The 13,510-nt window shown below is 38.0% G+C and overlaps 1 protein-coding gene across 8 annotated transcripts in view; it reads left to right on the top strand.

Annotated features, from left to right (window-relative positions):
• The window catches only part of LOC135100462 (protein C19orf12 homolog), a 43,039-nt gene that overhangs the window by 2,350 nt on the left and 27,179 nt on the right, over positions 1–13,510 (top strand). Inside the window, exon 2 of one of the 8 annotated variants that reach the window (XM_064003381.1) lies at positions 10,965–11,056. The exons of 6 other annotated variants lie outside the window; for them this stretch is intronic. The gene's annotated coding sequence lies outside the window, so the exon portion shown is untranslated. Of the gene's footprint in view, positions 1–6,933; positions 7,078–10,964; positions 11,057–13,510 lie in introns of those variants that run through there. One more of the 8 variants, XM_064003384.1, reaches the window with a different exon arrangement.

The raw sequence follows: 13,510 nt of genomic DNA, 5'->3' as shown, positions 1-13,510 counted from the left end.
AGCGTAGGAGTGGATAGAACAAGAAGTTTGGTTTAGAAGATCATTAATGAATAATAAGAAGAGAGTGGGGTGACAGGACAGAACCCTGAGGAACACCACTGTTAATAGATTTAGGAGAAAAACAGTGATCGTCTACCACAGCAGCAATAGAATGGTCAGAAGGGAAACCTGAGATGAAGTTACAGAGAGAAGGATAGAAACCGTAGGAGGGTAGTTTGGAAATCAAAGCTTTATGCCAGACTCTATTAAAAGCTTTTGATATGTCCAAGGCAACAGCAAAAGTTTCACCAAAATCTCTAAAAGAGGATGACCAAGATTCAGTAAGGAAAGCCAGAAGATCACCAGTAGAGCGGCCTTGACAGAACCCATACTGGCGATCAGATAGAAGGTTGTGAAGTGATAGATGTTTAAGAATCTTCCTGTTGAGCATAGATTAAAAAACTTTAGATAGGCAGGAAATTAAAGCAATAGGACGGTAGTTTGAGGGATTAGAACGGTCACCCTTTTTAGGAACAGGTTGAATGTAGGCAAACTTCCAGCAAGAAGGAAAGGTAGATGTTGACAGACAGAGCTGAAAGAGTTTGACTAGGCAAGGTGCAAGCATGGAGGCACAGTTTCGGAGAACAAAAGGAAGGACCCCCATCAGGTCCATAAGCCTTCCGAGGGTTTAGGCCAGCGAGGGCATGGAAAACATCATTGCAAAGAATTTTAATAGGTGGCATGAAGTGGTCAGAGGGTGGAGGAGAGGGAGGAACAAGCCCAGAATCATCCAAGGTAGTGTTTTTAGCAAAGGTTTGAGTGAAGAGTTCAGCTTTAGAAATAGATGTGATAGCAGTGGTGCCATCTGGTTGAAATAGAGGAGGGAAAGAAGAAGCAAAGTTATTGGAGATATTTTTGGCTAGATGCCAGAAGTCACAAGGGGGGTTAGATCTTAAAAGGTTTTGACATTTTCTGTTAATGAAGGAGTTTTTTGGCTAGTTGGAGAACAGACTTGTCATGGTTCCGGGCAGAAATATAAAGTGCATGAGATTCTGGTGATGGAAGGCTTAAGTACCTTTTTTGGGCCATCTCTCTATCACGTATAGCACGAAAACAAGCTGTCTTAAACCAAGGTTTAGAAGGTTGAGGATGAGAAAAAGAGTGAGGAATGTACACCTCCATGCCAGACACTATCACCTCTGTTATGCGCTCACCACACAAAGACGGGTCTCTGAAACGGAAGCAGTTGTCATTCCAAGGAAAATCAGCAAAATAGCTCCTCAGGTCCCCCCAACTAGCAGAGGCAAAACGCCAGAGGCACCTTCGCTTAGGGGGATCCTGAGGAGGGATTGGAGCGATAGGACAAGATAAAGATATGAGATTTTGTGATCGGAGGATCCCAGCGGAGAAGAAAGGGTGACAGCATAAGCAGAAGGATTAGAGGTCAGGAAAAGGTCAAGAATGTTGGGCATATCTCCAAGATGGTCAGGAATACGAGCAGGGTGTTGCACCAATTGTTCTAGGTCATGGAGGATAGCAAAGTTGTAGGCTAGTTCACCAGGATGGTCAGTGAAGGGAGAGGAAAGCCAAAGCTTGCTGAACTTAGAAAATATTGAATTTCTCCACACTCCTGAGTGCTATTACAACCATACTAGATATGTGCCCCCCAAATTTTTTATGCTTACAGCAAGGTCACTGAATCCTTCTCCATGAAATATGAGTTTCATGCTTATATGTAATGTAGATGTGATATCCAGATTAACCCCGAGTTTTGTGTAACAATTACCTGGTCATATTGTTATTATATTGGTAGGAATAACTCTGCAGTTTTGTACAGTACTTGCATTTTCCTCCATCTCTCAATTGCATTAAAAAGGGATGGAGGGAAGGTGAAATTCTATAATGGGAAAGCAAATAGATTTAGGTATTATATTTTATTGACCACAGATATGGGAAGATTAAAGGCCTATCCACACCAGGAAACTTTGTTTGGTTTATATATATATATATATATATATATATATATATATATATATATATATATATATATATATATATATATATATATATATATATATATATATATATATATATATATATATATATATATATATATATATATATATATATATATATATATATATATATAAAGGTAGTATTGTGATCAGTAGAGAAAAAATATAGTTGATGAAAAGTAAAGAAAAAGAAATAATGATTTTTCAGTCCTGAATTATATATGTATAACCTCCTGGGCCTTACAGAAATGAGCTATAACATTAGCTTATCTTATGTAGCATTTGTGTATCACCTTCACACAAGCATTTCTGTAGGTGCATTTGATGCACAAAAACAGAAACATGTCTTTTTTCACATCAGTGCATGTTTCACTTCTTGCTGACCTTAGAAGCCAACAAGGATGTGTAGCCTTTTTGGCTTGTGCTTCTGTTCGGGGTCATTATGTCAACATGTCGTTTGCTGTGCCCCAGTGAACTGCATTTGTTTCTACATAGTGCTTTTCTTGAATGTGCACACTGCCTTTTTAAGGTGCCCTACTGAGACCTATAACATATCGCGCTTGAAAGCCCAAGGTTATCTGGTGTCATGCTGGATTTTCACCTTGTCCAAGAAAAGAACAATAAAGGCCAACTGGTGTTCATCATAATATGGACTTTAAAAAAATTATTTGCCTTCTCAGAAGATGCACTGGCTGTGACAGTCTTTGTTGTTTATGCACTTCTCTTAGTAGAAGAAAATACTGAGTGGGATGCAGAAAAATTATGGAAGAAAGTTGTGCTTCATAAAACACTAGTGTGTTTTTCTTCTTGTGAAAGGTAGCAAACAGCTCAAATAGTGCATGGGTTCAGCTGTGGCAAATTATAAGAAAACACTAGTTAAAGGCTTTCTTAGATTTATTTTTCATAAAAAAAAAAAAAACTTGCCATTGGCTAATGAGGAACAAAAGACATGCTACTAGCTTATATGATGTCTACTTAAAAGCATGCTGGTTTAGAAGAAACTGCACTTACTATCAAAACAGCAGTCTTATGAGAGAGAACAATTACATTCTACATAGAAAATACAATACATGCATTTTACTAATGTTGATTATAATTTTCAAGGTAGCTGGTGATTGCTTGAACCTTCCAGGTTAAGATCACCATTACATTGTTTAGTTTGTAACACATTCTCTCTCTCTCTCTCTCTCTCTCTCTCTCTCTCTCTCTCTCTCTCTCTCTCTCTCTCTCTCTCTCTCTCTCTCTCTCTCTCCCTCTCTCTCTCTCTCTCTCTCTCTCTCTCCTCTCTCTCTCTCTCTCTCTCTCTCTCTCTCTTCTCTCCTCTCTCTCTCTCTCTCTCTCTCTCTCTCTCTCTCTCTCTCTCTCTCTCTCTCTCTCTCTCTCTCTCTCTCTCTCTCTCTCTCTCTCTCTCTCTCTCTCTCTATTTAAACAAAAAATTTACATCAGGCTTAAAACAACACGTTTTTTATGCTGTTATTTGAAAAGCTTATACTTAAATGTAAAGAAGAAAATATATACAAAAGCAAACTCATCCTACTATATATATATATATATATATATATATATATATATATATATATATATATATATATATATATATATATATATATATATATATATATATATATATATATATATATATATATATATATATATATATATATATATATATATGAGTAACACAGCTCTAGTGTGGGAGTTTGTGTTTTACGCCACCTGTGTGCACCCACTTTCACTTGCTGGAGTGTCATTGTCTGTGTATCACTCGTGGCTGCCGTAAACACATTCCACAGTCTGGATGTTCTGGCTGTGTAAGAGCGCTCGTGCTGCCTTGAGTAAGATCGAGGCACTTGCACCAGCATGTCACTGGAGGTGGTGGTCCTGGACTCCCTCTGGACAGCTCATGGTGGGAGCCTTAGCGAGCTGAGATGAGGGACCTCCAGAACCCAGGCCTTGTGCTGGACCACCAGCGCCAACACGTCCCACCGATGCTCCAGCGACGTGACTCCGGTCTGCTCCTCCTGCTGCTGCTGCTGCTGTCCGTCCATTCCCACCAAGTGCAGGGCTCGTTGTTGCACAGTATCCAGTCTCTGCAAGTGGGTGGGGGCACTCAACATCCAGGGCAAGGCACTGTACTCCATACAAGGCCGTATTTGAGTCTTGTACAGTGTGAGGATGCCCCGGTAGTCGAGGTTTCCCGACATCCGACGCAGTGCAGAGACTCGCTGGGAGGCCTGATGGTCAACAGCAGCAACATGGTGGTCAAAGCGCAGGCCACAGTCCACTGTCACTCCCAGCAACTTGACGTGTTCCTGGAGGGGAAGTGTCTGGCCTTCAAAACTCAGACAGCCTGAGACAGCTGGGGAGGCAGCTGGGGACCGTGAGATGACCATGGCCTGCGTCTTTTCTGGAGGTGAAGCTGACTTGCCACGCCTCTCCCCACTCCATCACCAGCCTGAGCTGCCTGTTCAGCTCTCTAACGGCTCGCTGACTGTCGGAGTGGCAGTAGGAGCGTGAGAGACTGCAGTCGTCAGCATATGCAAGCAGAGTCGGTATTTGCCGCAGGAGGTCATTGATGTATATGTTCCACAGGATCGGGCCCAACACTGAAGCCTGTGGAACTGAGGCCTGCATAGGTAACGGCTGGGATGCCTGCCCATTGATGACTACCCGGAGGGTTCTCCCCTGGAGGTAGTCCTCGAGCAGTGCAAGGAGGTTGCCCTAGATACCCTTCGCACAAAGCTTTTTTACAAGCCCCGTGTGTCAGACCCTATCAAAGGCCCCAGCAATGTCCAGGGCCACCACAAGAGTGTACAGACCTTCGTCCAGGGCATCCTGCCAGTCTTGGGAGAGGATGCCCCCCCTCTCTCTCTCTCTCTCTCTCTCTCTCTCTCTCTCTCTCTCTCTCTTTCTTTCTCTCTCTCTCTCTCTCTCTCTCTCTCTCTCTCTCTCTCTCTCTCTCTCTCCTCTCTCTCTCTCTCTCTCTCCTCTCTCTCTCTCTCTCACTCTCTCTCTCCTCTCTCCTCTCTCTCTCTCTCTCTCACTCTCTCTCTCTCTCTCTCTCTCTCTCTCTCTCTCTCTCTCTCTCTTTTAAACAAATATTTACAGAAAGGCTTAATATTCCACGTTGAGTATGGAATTATTTAAAAAGCCTATGATAGTATTATTTACAGGAATAACACTATACATACTTAACATAAAGATAATAATGCTAATACAATAATATAATAAAATAATAAAAATTTAAAGCGCCAGTGGGGACAGGTGCGTGCTACGCCAGCTGTGGGCTGCCAGCTTCACCTGGTGCGTGGACATGCCCTGCACTTGGGGCGTGGCCACCGTGAACATGTTCCACAGCCGCGAAGTCCTGGCTGTGTAGGTACGCTGGTGTTGGCTAGAGCGAGAGCGAGGCACCTTCACTAGCTCCTCGCTACTGGCTGCAGCTCTGGTGCACCTCTGCACTGTGTGTGGCAGCAGCCTCAGTGGGTCAAGGTGAGGGGCCCTCTGCACCTGAGTTTTGTGGCACACCACTAGTGCCGACACGTCCCGGCGGTGCTCCAGTGACGTTACTGGTGGTGGGGTGCTGTTGGTCCTCATCGGTGGCCACTTGCGCTTGGTGGCCCGCTCTCTCTCTCTCTCTCTCTCTGTAAATTAGTAATGATATAATTTCTACCACATGGGTACCATTTAAGCTTACTGTACGCCTCCCTTTCTCCCTCAGCATCGCTGCACAAGACATTCTTCTTTTCTTTCACTCCTATTCAGTCCACCTCTCAAATGCAAGAGTTAACCAGTATTCTCATTCATTCATCCTGTTTTCTGGTAAACTCTGGAACCCCCCGCCTGGTTCTGTATTTCCACCTTCCTATGACTTGAATTCCTTTAAGGAGGTTTCAAGACATTTATCCTTCATTTTTTGACTACCACTTTGGGCCCTATTTCGGAACCAACTTCTCAGTAGGTTTTTTTTTTTTTTTTTTTTTTTTTTGCCCTTGGCCAGTGGCTCTCCTACATAAAAAAAAAGAAAAGCTTCTACTAGCATTGTAATTGAACAAAACTTAATGACTAATGGAATGGAGTAGTGAACCATGAGGTGACAAATTATTATTATTCAGTTCGACACTATTATTGTTGCAGTTGAGGAAACAACTAAACTACTAATGCAAAATATGATAATAACATTTATCTATGAATTATATGGTAATGATTGATTTTGTATCAAAATTGCTAACACTAATGTTATTTTATTGTTAATTTTAATAAACGAACATTGCAAATTCATTTAAAGCCAACGACCATGCCAGTGCTGGTAGCTGAATGCATCAGCCGCCTACACGTTTTGAACTTTTCAGTCGTCATTTCTCACACATCATGTATCATCTAATGCCTTGTTTGCTATGTAGTATGTACGAGTATTAGATGGATAAAGGAGACACAGGCACGAGTGAGTAGGTCACTTGGTCACTTTTACGTTACTCATTGCTAGTGTTTCTGTTTGGGTAAGATTTGTTACTTTATAGTAGTGTAATCTTATTTATTTATCTATCTATTTTATGACCTTGTCAATTGGGTTGTTGCGTGTGATTTGTAGTGTGATGTAATGTGATTTAGCTGGGAGTGATTTAGGCTGCTTTGTGAGTGATGTGATGTGTGTAGTGATTTTTTTTTCTTTTTTATGTGGTATGACTGTTATATTGATAGTTGTGTGGTTGGGTGTGATGTGCAGTTTGATGTGGTTTTGTGTGGTATGACAATGTGATGGCGAATTCGTTCCTTATCGAGTGTGGTCCATTGGAAACCAAAAGAGGACTTTATTGAGGCAACGAAGATGACATAAAATGTAAGAATGATAGCATTAGACACGGAAATAATGTATCTGAGTATTGAAACCGTCCCAAGAAACCATGAGCCGAATATATCATTTACCGAATTCATCCCCGGAGCAGCGAGATGATCACTCTGTGACAGCCGGGCGAAAATGAGGCCTCGAACCGTACATCTGGCATGTTGTTCACGTGTGCTCTGATCCCGAGTTCTTAATAGACTTCTTCGAGTGAACATATACTAGCGATACATATCAAGGGTAACTATCTTTACATATCTTTACTACACAGTGGGTATTGCATAGTACAATGTTGTCAGGACATAAGTTCATAATTGCTTTAGGATGAAGCCGACTTGCCTGAAGTGCACTTGCAGTCAGAGTGCCCGATGGTAATGGGTAATTCCACTTGTTTTAAATAGCATACCAATTACTTGACAGCTGGTAGTGGTGGTTTCGATTACTAATGTCAATATTTTGACCTTTGTTCAATGTATTATTATTGTTTTTTTTTTTTCATAAGTGTAATTTTGCATAGTAGTAGTAGTAGTAGTAGTAGTAATGGCAATAATAGTAAAAGTTTTATTGTCTAAAATCTAAATAGAAGCTACTGGAAGGAAGCAAATAACTATTTATCAGAGTAAATATGTAGCATTGTTTAACACATACCAAGGAATAGACAGCATGACTGGAAGATCAATTCGGTAATTTAGTTCTTCAAGACAAATTAATTTTAACAAACTTATGAATTTTATTGAATGTTTTCCCTGTATTTTTATGGAACACAATTGTTTAGATTGTTTAAATTAAATTAAAATTTTCAGCTCAGTACTATTGTAGTAATGTACTGAAGAGGGCATAAGTGGATGAATAAACTATTAAAAGTATAAAACCATAATTTTTTTGGGGGGCAGCAAATTACATTTCCTTTCTCTAGTGACTTTATATATATATATATATATATATATATATATATATATATATATATATATATATATATATATATATATATATATATATATATATATATATATATATATATATATTACATTGATTCCTCAGGGGAAAATAATTTCGGTTTTTGAACATTTCAGATTTTGAATGGCATTCAGTAATGAATTAAGTTTGAGAGCTGAGGTTCTACTATATGTCTATAACTTTGTATTGTCTGCAAACAAATTCATTTAACTCTTTACTCCTTCAGGCATATCATTTATGTAGATCAGGAAAAGTATTGGTGCCAGTACTGATTCTTGTGGTACTCCACTATCTAATTTTCTCCATTTTGATATTGCATCTTTTACTACCATTCTCATTTCTCTTCCCTTAAAGTAGCTTTCCATCCAGTTTATTATTTTTCCATTTAATCATCCTACATTTTCTAGCTTCCATAGTAGCCTGTTGTGGGAAACGTCAAATTTTTTATTTTTATTTATTTTATTTATTTATTTATTTTATTTTTTAATTTAAATACACACAGGCTACCCATCTATCCCTCTCCTGTGTTATATGTCACTCTTGAATAGAAGCTCATCAGATGTGTTACACATGATTGCTTTTGTCTAAAGCCATACTGTTTTTCTGTTATTATATCATGTTTTCCTAGAAATTTTGTGCACTGCTTCTTTATCACTTTTTCACAAATCTTACATATTATGCTGGTCATTGATACTGGTCTATAGTTTAGTGGTTCTTCTTTCTTTCTACTTTTATGAACTGGCACTATGTGTGCTCTCTTCCATTCCTTAGACACTCTTCCAGTTGATATTAAGCACTTTATTATGTCATATACTGGTTCAGTTAACTGTTTCCTGCACTCTTTTTAAATGAAACCTGATCCTCCATCTGATCCTGTTGGTTTTATCTCTTCCAGTTCCTCCATCATTTTATAAACATCTTTGATTACTGTAATTTCCCATATTTGTGTTTTTGTTTTTTCATCTTGTGGTTCCTTAAATTCTGATTTTTCTGTGAAAACTTGCTGAAACTTTTTTGTTTAGCAATTCACTCATGTCTTTTGGGTCTTCATACATTTCATTTGCATCCTTAAACTTTTCCAGTTTTTCTTTTAGTTTAATTTTTCCTTTTATGAATCTGTAGAACAGTTTTGCTTTGTCCTTGCACTTTTCAACTATATCTTTTTCATATCCTTTCTCTTCCTCTCTCCTTATTTTCACTATTCATTTCTTGCTATCTTAAAGTCTTCTTTATTTATTTATTTTTGTTTCAATTTCTTTTCACTTTATCTATGTGTATTTTTTTTTATTGCATGTCTTGCACTGAACCACACCAGTTTTCCTTTTTCTTTAGGTTTGTATAGTGGGACATATTTATTCACAGCTGTCTCATATAGCTCCATAAAGATGTCATACTTACCTTGCACAACATTTGTTCTTTTCAGTTTTCCCCACTCCATTTCTTTATAGAATCTCTTAGATCATCTGTATTTGCTTTTCTTTTGAATGATTTATCCTCTTCATTGATATCATTATCAGTCTCTATTTCTGTCATTACATGGTCACTTTCTCCCATGGGGCCCACACGTCAAGTCAAGTCTTGTTGGTTCATCATCTCCCCTATATCTTCTATTTTCTGTCACCCATTACATCATTGTTTTCCATAGTCAGCTTCATAAATCTTTCTCCCCATGCAGTCTCATTTCCTCCTGCCTCAAACATCTCCAAATTCTTTGCAGATGAAGTCACCAACAATAGTACTCTTTTATTACTTATGATTAATTTACTCAAAAACTGGATGGTATCTTCTATTATTTTTATTTTCCCATAGTCTTCCTTGCTCCAAGAATTTGTTTTGGGTGGTACATAGGTTGTCATTACCATCAGTATTTCTCCAGTATTATCCTCCAAGTTAACACTCACTGTTTCTGGTTTTCTTTCCCCATATTTTTCTATTTTTGTCTTCATCTTACTTCTTGTCATTATCATTACACCCTGACCACTACATCTCCTGACTCTTTTCAATATATTGTAGTTATTATTAATGACAATCTAATTTTCTTCTTTTAGTTTTGTTTTTGTTAAACTCACCATCTTTGGATACTTTTCTTTTAAATAGTCTTGTAATTCCAGTGTTCTGTGTAACAGTCTGTCTATGTTGGTGTACATCATATTCAATCCTTCATTTTTACTTTTTTTTCCTATTTTATCTTTATTTATTCCTTTTCCTTTCATTTATTCTTCTTCCTTTTGTACCATTTCTTCACTCTCCCAAAACTCTCCCCCCCAAAAAAATAACCTATTCTTCTGTTCTTGATTAATTTTTCTCTTTAGCCTCTTTACACTTTTCTTTAATTTTTTTTTTTGTTCTTCATTTCTGTTTTTCCTAATGTGTATATCTGCAATTTTCTACTTTTCTTAATTTGGATGTTCATTGTAGTATCTCTTCTGCTGCTTGTTGTGATCTTAGTCTTATTTTTATGGGTCTTGTTTTGCCTTCCAGATAAAGTTGCAGTTGATCAACTTCTTCCACTTCTTTAAATTTAGTGTCATCTTCATCATTTAGTTTCTTCAACAAATTTTTCATTGTTTTTGTTTATTCTTTATTTCTTTTTAGTTTGTATGTTATATTTTTCTCCTTTTATTCCATAAACTATAACAGTTTTTTTCTTATCCGCTGCATCTCTTACCAGATCTTCATTGTTTTTCAGTGCCTTCACAACTACCTTTTCTATGTTTTCATTTTTTTCTTTCAGTTGCTTTTTCAATTAAAGTCTTTGCTTTATATTTTTTTTTATTTTGCAGCCTTTCATTTCATCTATGACTCCCTCTCTCACCCTCTTGTCACCCTTCACTAGTTCTGCTTTCAGTATCTTTATTTTTTTTCATCACTTTCTCTATGTTTTGTAATTCCTTATTTTTCTTGATAATGTTCTTGTTCTCTCACTTCCATTTCCTCCAGTTAAGTTTTCAGTTTGAATATTTCACCATCTTTTCCAAGGTTCTTCTCCTGTTTGTCCTGAAAGATTTTTACCATTCACAACACTACTTCCATCTTCTTTTTCTGCTGTTCTGTGTCACTTTCCGCTTTCCTCAGTCTCTCTTTCGTATTGGTCATTTTCATTAAATCCATCAAAGTTTATTTAACTTCTGCTGGAGTCTGATAATAAGTTGGCCATCTTTGCTTTGAAGTTTGGGCCCAGTAGGCTGGAGCACTGAAAACTACAACACTTTCCTCACCTATGGGACCACACTTGCTCAGGCCCTACAAACCACATCTCTAGGTATTCCTGATGATGATGTCCTCTTCCAGATTGTGGGTTCCCCATAAAATCAGCTCTTTATGTGTGTGTGTGTGTGTGTGTGTGTGTGTGTGTGTGTGTGTGTGTGTGTGTGTGCTAACATATATACACATGTACTACATGGATCTGTGCAATGTCTGTACTTAGTTGTACACACAGTTTCAGTGAGTATAGTGGTATGTATTCTGTTTTTAGATTTTGTGAGTTATTTGGCTTTATATTTTTTTTTGGTGGGATATCTATATTGTTTACAATAATTGCCCCCTTTTTTTTTTTTGCCCTGTTCATTATGAATACCAAGTGCTTAGTCATTTACACCTGTAAATATCATAATGAAGCCCCATCTATTTTTGTATCTTCCTTCCTTCATTGTAGGACGTTTTAGTTTGCCTTGTCTTGATCAGAAGTAATGTAAAATTTTTTGGGGCATTTCTCTGCAGATTAAATTAAAGATTTTTTAATACATATAGTTATTTATTCCAGTTTTGATTAAATAATGACTACTATTTCCCTTGACATAGTTTCATTACATGATCACAAAATTCAGAAAATGTATTTAAGTTATTAGTAATTAGTTAGTAATTAGTTGTTGCATCTGTACTCAGCTCTTATCCATTCAAGGAAACTTGTATACATTTGATTAATGTGCGCTACCTCTTCTTCTCATGAAACTTGTAATTACTGCATTGAAACTACTCAAATATGTACATGACTTTTGATGGTGTTCCTCTCTGGAAAGCCTTTTGTTGATGACAGTGGAAGAAGTAATTCCCCTTGGATGACCTGTTCATAAATAGCTTCCATTCATGACACACTACATCCCTTGTTCTTTGCTAACTACTCCTCTGTCTTTTAGTGAACTTAAATCTCTCTCTCTCTCTCTCTCTCTCTCTCTCTCTCTCTCTCTCTCTCTCTCTCTCTCTCTCTCTCTCTCTCTCTCTCTCTCTCTCTCTCTCTCTCTCTCTCTCTCTCTCTCTCTCTCTCTCTCTCTCTCTCTCTCTCTCTCTCTCTCTCTCTCTCTCACTCTGTGTGTGTGTGTTTTGTGTGTTTCTGACAGAATTCTCTCCTAGGTATTAATTTAGATACTTTGTCATCCAGTAATTTTTAGCATTCTTTTTGGCCTATTTGGAACACCACAATTCATATTTCATGCACTTCTATGCTGAAATGAGAGAGGTGAGGTCGAGGCAAGTAGATGAGGGAGTGGAGAGGATGGTAGGGGACGAGATGAGGGGATTAGGTGAAGTAAATGTAGATGAATTGTATAAATATTTCGTAGATAAAGTTCATACAGGTCAGTTAGCAAATATCCTGTATAGAACAATAAGATCACAAAAAAATGACCCTAAATGGATGACTGCTAGGTTAAAGCATTATATAGGGCGTAAGAGAAGTATATATAAGAGATTAAGGGCAGGTGAAGAAGTTTTAAGGACACAATATAATTAATTAGTTAGAACAGTCAGGAAATTAATGAGGAAAGCTAAAGACAATTATGAATTAAACGTAGCCAGCCAGGCGAAGACGGACCCCAAGGGATTTTATCAGGTATACAGGACGAAGAATAAGGATACTGTAGGTCCATTAAAGGCAGCAGATGGGGAGCTGGTTAGTTCTGGGGAGGAGATAAGTAAACTTCTGAATGATTATTTTTTAACTGTCTTTGCCCAGGAAAACATGCAGGATATGCCAGATAGTGAACAGGTGTTTAGAGCAGATGAGAATGAGAAGCTGACAGATATTTCCATAACTAGGGAGATAGTGAAACAGGAGATAGATAGGCTAAAAAAAGTTCAAGTCACCAGGACCTGATGAAATATATCCCAGAGTACTTAAGGAATGTAAAGAGATTATTAGTGACCCGTTAGTTTCTGTCTTTAGGAAATCACTGGAGTCGGGTGAGGTACTAGTAATGTGGAGGCAGGCTAATGTAGTACCCATCTTTAAGAAAGGAGATAAAACTTTAGCGTCTTATTGTAGACTTGTCAGCTTAACTTCAGTTGTAGGTAAAATGTTAGAGTCAATAATAGCGAGGAACATTAGGGAACATTTAGACAAACATAACTTGATAAATCAGTCACAGTATGGCTTCACGAAGGGGAAGTCTTGCCTGACAAACTTGTTAAGTTTTTACAGTAAGGTGTATGAGGCAGTAGATAATGGTGATAGTTATGATATCTTATATCTGGACTTTAGTAAAACATTTGACAAGGTACCCAATCAAAGGCTCCTGAGAAAGGTTAGGGCACACGGGATAGATGGGAAGGTGTTAGGCTGGATAGGGTCATGGCTTGGTAACAGGCGACAGAGAGTGGTAATAAACGGCTCGAAATCCGAGTGGGGTCATGTAATTAGTGGGGTGCCACAGGGATCAGTATTAGGGCCATTGTTATTTCTAATATATATCAATGACTTGGATAGTGGAATTAGTAGTGA

Source organism: Scylla paramamosain, chromosome 5 (genome assembly GCF_035594125.1).
Source record: "Scylla paramamosain isolate STU-SP2022 chromosome 5, ASM3559412v1, whole genome shotgun sequence".
Taxonomy (NCBI): domain Eukaryota; kingdom Metazoa; phylum Arthropoda; class Malacostraca; order Decapoda; family Portunidae; genus Scylla; species Scylla paramamosain.
Note: the sequence above shows the minus strand (reverse complement) of the source record. Positions and strands in the feature narration are given on the sequence as shown.